The 7,814-nt window shown below is 52.0% G+C and overlaps 1 long non-coding RNA gene across 1 annotated transcript; it reads right to left on the reverse strand.

Annotated features, from left to right (window-relative positions):
* Positions 1-1,082: 1,082 nt before the first annotated feature.
* LOC148662264 (uncharacterized) lies at positions 1,083-7,603 on the reverse strand. The gene is made up of 2 exons (XR_015939698.1): positions 6,452-7,603; positions 1,083-2,157 (listed from the first exon to the last, which is right to left on the reverse strand). It is a non-coding gene; the product is annotated as an uncharacterized LOC148662264 (long non-coding RNA).
* Positions 7,604-7,814: the final 211 nt, after the last annotated feature.

Consider the following 7,814-nt stretch of genomic DNA (forward strand, 5'->3'; position numbering starts at 1 on the left):
TGACAAATATTGGGTTTTGATCACCTCAGTGGAGAGAGCGATTTGGTCAGCAATATGACCAGCTCTGGCCTTGGCAGGTGTCATTCTGAAGGCGCTTTGAGATTCTGCATTAAATTGCAGTTCTGAGAGTGACCACTGCTCTGTCCAGTCCCATGAACACTCTGCAGTTTGTGCCCATCAGCTGGACCGTCCAAGACAGGCCGGCGGTGCCGAGCAGCCAGAGCCAGCAGGCTGGGTCCTGTTGCTCTCTGCTCGAACCCAGAGCGAGCGAGAGAGAGAGGCAACGGTACGTGCCTCTCTTGAGAAATCGGATTGTGGTTATTTTTTTCAATTTTGCATTTTGCTTACCAGCAAACTGCATTTTAGAAATGAAGTAGTCATCTCCACAACTTTATGGTTTGCTATCCAAAAACTCATCTGTTTGCAGAGATAAGTGCAGCTCTGCCCGTTGCGACATCAGTGCTGAAGCAGCATCCTTTTCAAGCAGATCTGAGTTATCGATAGGGTCCCACTCCCGGTCAGGAGGCACTGCAGGGCACCTCCTCGGCGCTGTGGCGCGCAGGGAGGCCGGGCCAGGCCGCGGCGTGGGGCTCATGCCTCCAGGAGGGATCACAGCGGGCCAGCACGACAGCACGACAGGACGAGCCACAGAGCCCCGGTGTCATCAGCACGGGCTTCCCCTCCACGCTGCTCCCCTGGGCCCGGGAGGGGCAGAGGGGCAGGTGGAACCGCGGGGGAGGACGGGGAACGAGAGATCAGGAATCAGCCCCTGCTGCCTGGCCTAGGGGGGCAGGGGCAGGTAGATTAGGGTACTGGTTGCTGGTGCCCCGTGGTTGCCCCCCTCTCCTTGCTGCCCTGACGCCAGGCCGCAGATAAGGCCTGTGGAGGAGACGGGCTGCAGCCAGCCTGCGACTGGGGAGAGACGAGGAGAGCGTCTCAGCGTCTGGCCTGCCCCTGGATTCCTGAGCTCCGGTGTGAGAGCTGGGCTGCTGGCTCTGCTCGGCCTGCGTCTCTTGTCTGTCTGCAGAGAGTGTGTGGGTGCGTGCAGGGCAGGCTGCTGTTGAGATAAGATAAGATAAGGCTTTATTGATCCCGAAGGGCGGGACTTTATTGAGGCTTTACAGCCGCCCAGCCCAAGAAAACCAAGATAGACATCAGAATAGGCTCAAAATAAACTACAGCATTAGAATAATTCAAAAGTATATAGATTACAAAAATAAAATAAAATACATAGAGCTGGGGTGTCAGCAGTGAAGTGGGGCGTGGGGGCCTGTCCCAGAGCCCACGGGGGGCCTTGCCGGGGCGGGCGGGGAACGAGGGGTGCTGTTTGTGGGGGTAACGCAGCCCCCTCTGCTCTCACTTCTCCAGGATGTTCTCCTTGTCCTGACTTCCAGCAAAATCCGGTCAAAACCGTCGCGGGGCAAACGGCCACAAGTGCGATGTCCGGTTTCCTCTGCTCCGCCGCGCGTCTCCGCGGAGATGGGGCGGCAGGGCCGCGTCACTGTTCAGCTCGGCTTTGAAACCTCTGCACACGGAGCAAACCCTTCTTCTGCAGCTCTGGGGTGCGGGCCAGAACTCGCACGCTGCTATGTGCCGCGGTCCGGTACCGTGACCTCGCCCTGCTCAGCGGCGCGCCCTGCTGGGACTTCCCCGCGGCCACCACAGGGACCCCCGAGGGCAGAGGGGGCAGGGGGGCAGGGGGGCAGAGTCAGCCCGCTGGCCAGCGGCTCTGAGGCCTCGGGAATGAGCGCCCTCTTGTGTCCTCCTTTCGGCCCTGCTGTCCGGCCTGAAGCTGTCCGGCTTCGCGTCTCGGAACAGAAGAAAGGTGGCAAACGACCTGTGTTTAGCAGTTAGAAGCTGAATGATCCCAGGGTCTCACCCGGATCATTCCTGAAAGAAAAAGGGCTTCGGCTTCAACAGCAGGGCTTGGGCGTTTGCTCCACACTCCCACAGCTCTCGGTTTTAAATGCACCTGCCTGTATTTTCCACGGGAGCCCCGAGGGTCAGCATCTGTGTGGCAAGTCCTGGCAGAGGGGGCTGCTGGGATACCAGAGTGCTAGTCCAACCCAGGACAGAGGCGGCTGGCTCCAGGGCCCCTGTGTGCTTCTCTGGGCTTCTGTTCTCTTGTTTCAATTTCACGCTCTGTGGATTTGGTGGCTGTAGTGAAAAAAACATGATGTAAAACAGTCACTGGAATAATAACAACGAGGTCAGGTCATGCAGAAATTAGGGCGTGGAAACATGATATTGTAAGTGGTTAATGCTGGGGCTAATTTATACTGTAGTAACCCCTGACAACAGTGCTGCAGCAACAGTACAACACTGTATCCACTGGCTCTATCACAGTACACAGCAGTACAGTACAACACTGTATCCACTGGCTAGATCACAGTACACAGCAGTACAGTACAACACTGTATCCACTGGCTAGATCACAGTACACAGCAGTACTGTACAACGCTGTATCCACTGGCTAGATCACAGTACACAGCAGTATAGTACAACACTGTATCCACTAGCTAGATCACAGTACACAGCAGTACTGTACAACACTGTATCCACTGGCTCTATCACAGTACACAGCAGTACAGTACAACACTGTATCCACTGGCTAGATCACAGTACACAGCAGTACAGTACAACACTGTATCCACTAGCTAGATCACAGTACACAGCAGTACTGTACAACACTGTATCCACTGGCTCTATCACAGTACACAGCAGTACAGTACAACACTGTATCCACTGGGTCTATCACAGTACACAGCAGTACAGTACAACACTGTATCCACTGGCTAGATCACAGTACACAGCAGTACAGTACAACACTGTATCCACTGGCTAGATCACAGTACACAGAAGTACTGTACAACACTGTATCCACTGGCTCTATCACAGTACACAGCAGTACAGTACAACACTGTATCCACTGGCTAGATCACAGTACACAGCAGTACAGTACAACACTGTATCCACTGGCTCTATCACAGTACACAGCAGTACAGTACAACACTGTATCCACTGGCTCTATCACAGTACACAGCAGTACAGTACAACACTGTATCCACTGGCTAGATCACAGTACACAGCAGTACTGTACAACACTGTATCCACTGGCTCTATCACAGTACACAGCAGTACTGTACAACACTGTATCCACTGGCTCTATCACAGTACACAGCAGTACTGTACAACACTGTATCCACTGGCTCTATCACAGTACACAGCAGTACAGTACAACACGGTATCCACTGGCTCTATCACAGTACACAGCAGTACAGTACAACACGGTATCCACTGGCTCTATCACAGTACACAGCAGTACAGTACAACACTGTATCCACTGGCTAGATCACAGTACACAGCAGTACTGTACAACACTGTATCCACTGGCTAGATCACAGTACACAGCAGTACTGTACAACACTGTATCCACTGGCTCTATCACAGTACACAGCAGTACTGTACAACACTGTATCCACTGGCTCTATCACAGTACACAGCAGTACTGTACAACACTGTATCCACTGGCTAGATCACAGTACACAGCAGTACAGTACAACACTGTATCCACTGGCTAGATCACAGTACACAGCAGTACTGTACAACACTGTATCCACTGGCTCTATCACAGTACACAGCAGTACTGTACAACACTGTATCCACTGGCTCTATCACAGTACACAGCAGTACTGTACAACACTGTATCCACTGGCTCTATCACAGTACACAGCAGTACAGTACAACACGGTATCCACTGGCTAGATCACAGTACACAGCAGTACAGTACAACACTGTATCCACTGGCTCTATCACAGTACACAGCAGTACTGTACAACACTGTATCCACTGGCTCTATCACAGTACACAGCAGTACTGTACAACACTGTATCCACTAGCTAGATCACAGTACACAGCAGTACTGTACAACACTGTATCCACTGGCTCTATCACAGTACACAGCAGTACAGTACAACACTGTATCCACTGGCTCTATCACAGTACACAGCAGTACTGTACAACACTGTATCCACTGGCTCTATCACAGTACACAGCAGTACAGTACAACAATGTATCCACTAGCTAGATCACAGTACACAGCAGTACAGTACAACACTGTATCCACTGGCTCTATCACAGTACACAGCAGTACAGTACAACACGGTATCCACTGGCTAGATCACAGTACACAGCAGTACAGTACAACACTGTATCCACTGGCTCTATCACAGTACACAGCAGTACAGTACAACACTGTATCCACTGGCTCTATCACAGTACACAGCAGTACTGTACAACACTGTATCCACTGGCTCTATCACAGTACACAGCAGTACAGTACAACAATGTATCCACTAGCTAGATCACAGTACACAGCAGTACAGTACAACACTGTATCCACTGGCTCTATCACAGTACACAGCAGTACTGTACAACACTGTATCCACTGGCTCTATCACAGTACACAGCAGTACTGTACAACACTGTATCCACTGGCTCTATCACAGTACACAGCAGTACTGTACAACACTGTATCCACTGGCTCTATCACAGTACACAGCAGTACAGTACAACAATGTATCCACTAACTAGATCACAGTACACAGCAGTACTGTACAACACTGTATCCACTGGCTCTATCACAGTACACAGCAGTACAGTACAACACTGTATCCACTGGCTCTATCACAGTACACAGCAGTACTGTACAACACTGTATCCACTGGCTAGATCACAGTACACAGCAGTACTGTACAACACTGTATCCACTGGCTCTATCACAGTACACAGCAGTACAGTTCAACACTGTATCCACTGGCTAGATCACAGTACACAGCAGTACTGTACAACACTGTATCCACTGGCTCTATCACAGTACACAGCAGTACTGTACAACACTGTATCCACTGGCTCTATCACAGTACACAGCAGTACTGTACAACACTGTATCCACTGGCTCTATCACAGTACACAGCAGTACTGTACAACACTGTATCCACTGGCTCTATCACAGTACACAGCAGTACAGTACAACACTGTATCCACTGGCTAGATCACAGTACACAGCAGTACTGTACAACACTGTATCCACTGGCTAGATCACAGTACACAGAAGTACTGTACAACACTGTATCCACTGGCTCTATCACAGTACACAGCAGTACTGTACAACACTGTATCCACTGGCTCTATCACAGTACACAGCAGTACAGTACAACACTGTATCCACTGGCTCTATCACAGTACACAGCAGTACTGTACAACACTGTATCCACTGGCTAGATCACAGTACACAGCAGTACTGTACAACACTGTATCCACTGGCTCTATCACAGTACACAGCAGTACTGTACAACACTGTATCCACTGGCTCTATCACAGTACACAGCAGTACAGTACAACACTGTATCCACTGGCTCTATCACAGTACACAGCAGTACTGTACAACACTGTATCCACTGGCTCTATCACAGTACACAGCAGTACAGTACAACACTGTATCCACTGGCTCTATCACAGTACACAGCAGTACAGTACAACACTGTATCCACTAGCTAGATCACAGTACACAGCAGTACTGTACAACACTGTATCCACTGGCTCTATCACAGTACACAGCAGTACAGTACAACACTGTATCCACTGGCTCTATCACAGTACACAGCAGTACAGTACAACACTGTATCCACTGGCTCTATCACAGTACACAGCAGTACAGTACAACACTGTATCCACTGGCTAGATCACAAAACACATTGTATAGGACAATACTGTATCCCTTGGAAATATCACAGCACAGTTCACAATGGCTACAGCATAATAGGTTGTCCCTTGGCTATTCCACAGCACAGAGCACATTATCTAGTGTGAGATTTTAGACTCTGCAGATGGCTCCTGTATAATAACCAGACCATTCACACTGAGGTACCCATTTACAAAACGGTGCTGTTTTTGCCATCCTAATCTCCGTAATCAGGTTAGTGCCACTGTGCTGGAGCCGTGCGGACGCCCCGGCCCACAGGGAGGGCCGAGGGGCTCCTGTGCCCGCGGAGGGTCACCGTGCTGGATGCTGGGCCGCAGCCCGTGTGTGAGCTGAGCCCGCTGCTCAGCCGGATCGCTGGAACAGGCCCTGGCCTAGATTCCGGCTCTCCGGTTACCTGCGGCTCTATTGTCCAGCACAGAGAAAGCGGCTCAGACACATTTCCCAGCCCCATTCACTGCCTGCCCGCTGTTTCCATTCGGCCTCCTTTCCTCCGCACCTGTGAAAGAGCCCGATTGTGTGCTGACAGAGGGAGGAATCCGCCTGGTCCGAAGGGGGACAGGCGGAAGAAAGAGACCGTCCCGGAGATACTCCTCTTAGCCCTGGGCGCCCTGCCTGCTTTGTGTGAACGGGGACAACACCTTAGACACCTGCAGAGACTGCTGGGAGGGGAGTCTCTTCTGCACCTACCTGCCTGTCCGAGCGGCAGTGCACTGGGGCTCCCTCTCCAGCAGGAGGCGCTGCAAGAGGCAGGGTGTGGGAAGGTACTGCTCTGGGAAGCTGACCCAGTGCCCGGCAGACTGTCCGGGCCGCACCAGGTCTCACTCTCCCCCAGAGGGTCCAGCAGCTGGCCGGGTGGACTGACAGGCTAGAGAAGTTCTGCGTCAGAATGTTTGGGGGTCCGGGCTCAGATCCTCTGGCTCCCGGTCCCTCAGGCAGGCTGCTCCTTCTCTGTCGACTTCCCCCATGAACAAAGGCTCAATGACTTCATTCGTGCTTCCAGGTGTGAAGCAGACAAAGTGGATTATAAACAGTATAAAATCAGAGGGGCAGGGAGAGAGGAGAGAGGGGAGGGGAGAGGGGAGAGGGGAGAGGGGAGAGGGGAAAGGAGAGAGTAGATAAGGGAGAGAGGAGAGATGGGGTGAGGGGAGAGGAGAGAGGGGAGAGAGAAGCTGACGTCAGTGAACTGAGTTCCATGGTGAGAGCAGAGCTGAGGGGGAGCTGGGAGGAAGGAGCGACTCATCTGCCGAACCGCGCGTGATGATACTACTCTCTGCCCCCAGGCCGCCGCGTCGCGGGCTGTGGGGCTGCTGTCCCGGCGGAGCCCTGGTCTCGGGGGGCAGAGGGTGGCGCTCGTGGGGCTCAGATCATGGGACCGCACACTCTGTGACGTAGAGGGAGACACTACTGGGGCTGCTGTTTCTCGAGCTGTGCGGCTTCCCTTCCCCAGATGCCTTGCTGGCTTCTCTGAAACCACAGAAAGAAGTGATAATTGTGATCTTTAACCACGGCCAATAATATGAAACCACTCGATCGGCTTCTCTCTCGCTTTCTCTCTCTTCTTTTCTCCTCTCTCTTCCCTCCTTCTCCCTGCCTGTCTCTTCTACTCTTCCAGTGAGTCTGTCTCACCCTCTAACCTTCACACTCTGTCTCACTCTCCCTCTCACATTCACTCTCCCTCTCTGTCTCACTCTTCTGTTCTCAGTCTCTCTCCGTTCCTGCCCCCCTTGTCAGTGTCCTTCTCAAATTCAAATTCAAAAGAACTTTATTGGCATGGCGGATGAGTTACAGCGCTCTTTCTGCCTCTCTGCCGCTCAGCGCCGGTCTCTCTGTGTCCCTCTCGCTCACCAGCACTCTTTTTCTCCCTCCGTCTCACACGTCGATTTTTTCTCTGGTCTTAATAATACTTCATAAGTATTTCCTGTTTGAGTTTCTCACTTCCTGTTTTTCGTACTTGGAAAAAAATCTGGGCTCAGTGAAGCTAAAATGCAGCTGTGCCGAGGTGGGGCTCATCGGGGGGGTAGGCGACAGGGCGAAGTGGGTGGGGGGGCAG

This window comes from Lepisosteus platostomus, chromosome 6 (genome assembly GCF_059453375.1).
Source record: "Lepisosteus platostomus isolate fLepPlt1 chromosome 6, fLepPlt1.hap1, whole genome shotgun sequence".
NCBI classification, from domain to species: Eukaryota; Metazoa; Chordata; class Actinopteri; order Semionotiformes; family Lepisosteidae; genus Lepisosteus; species Lepisosteus platostomus.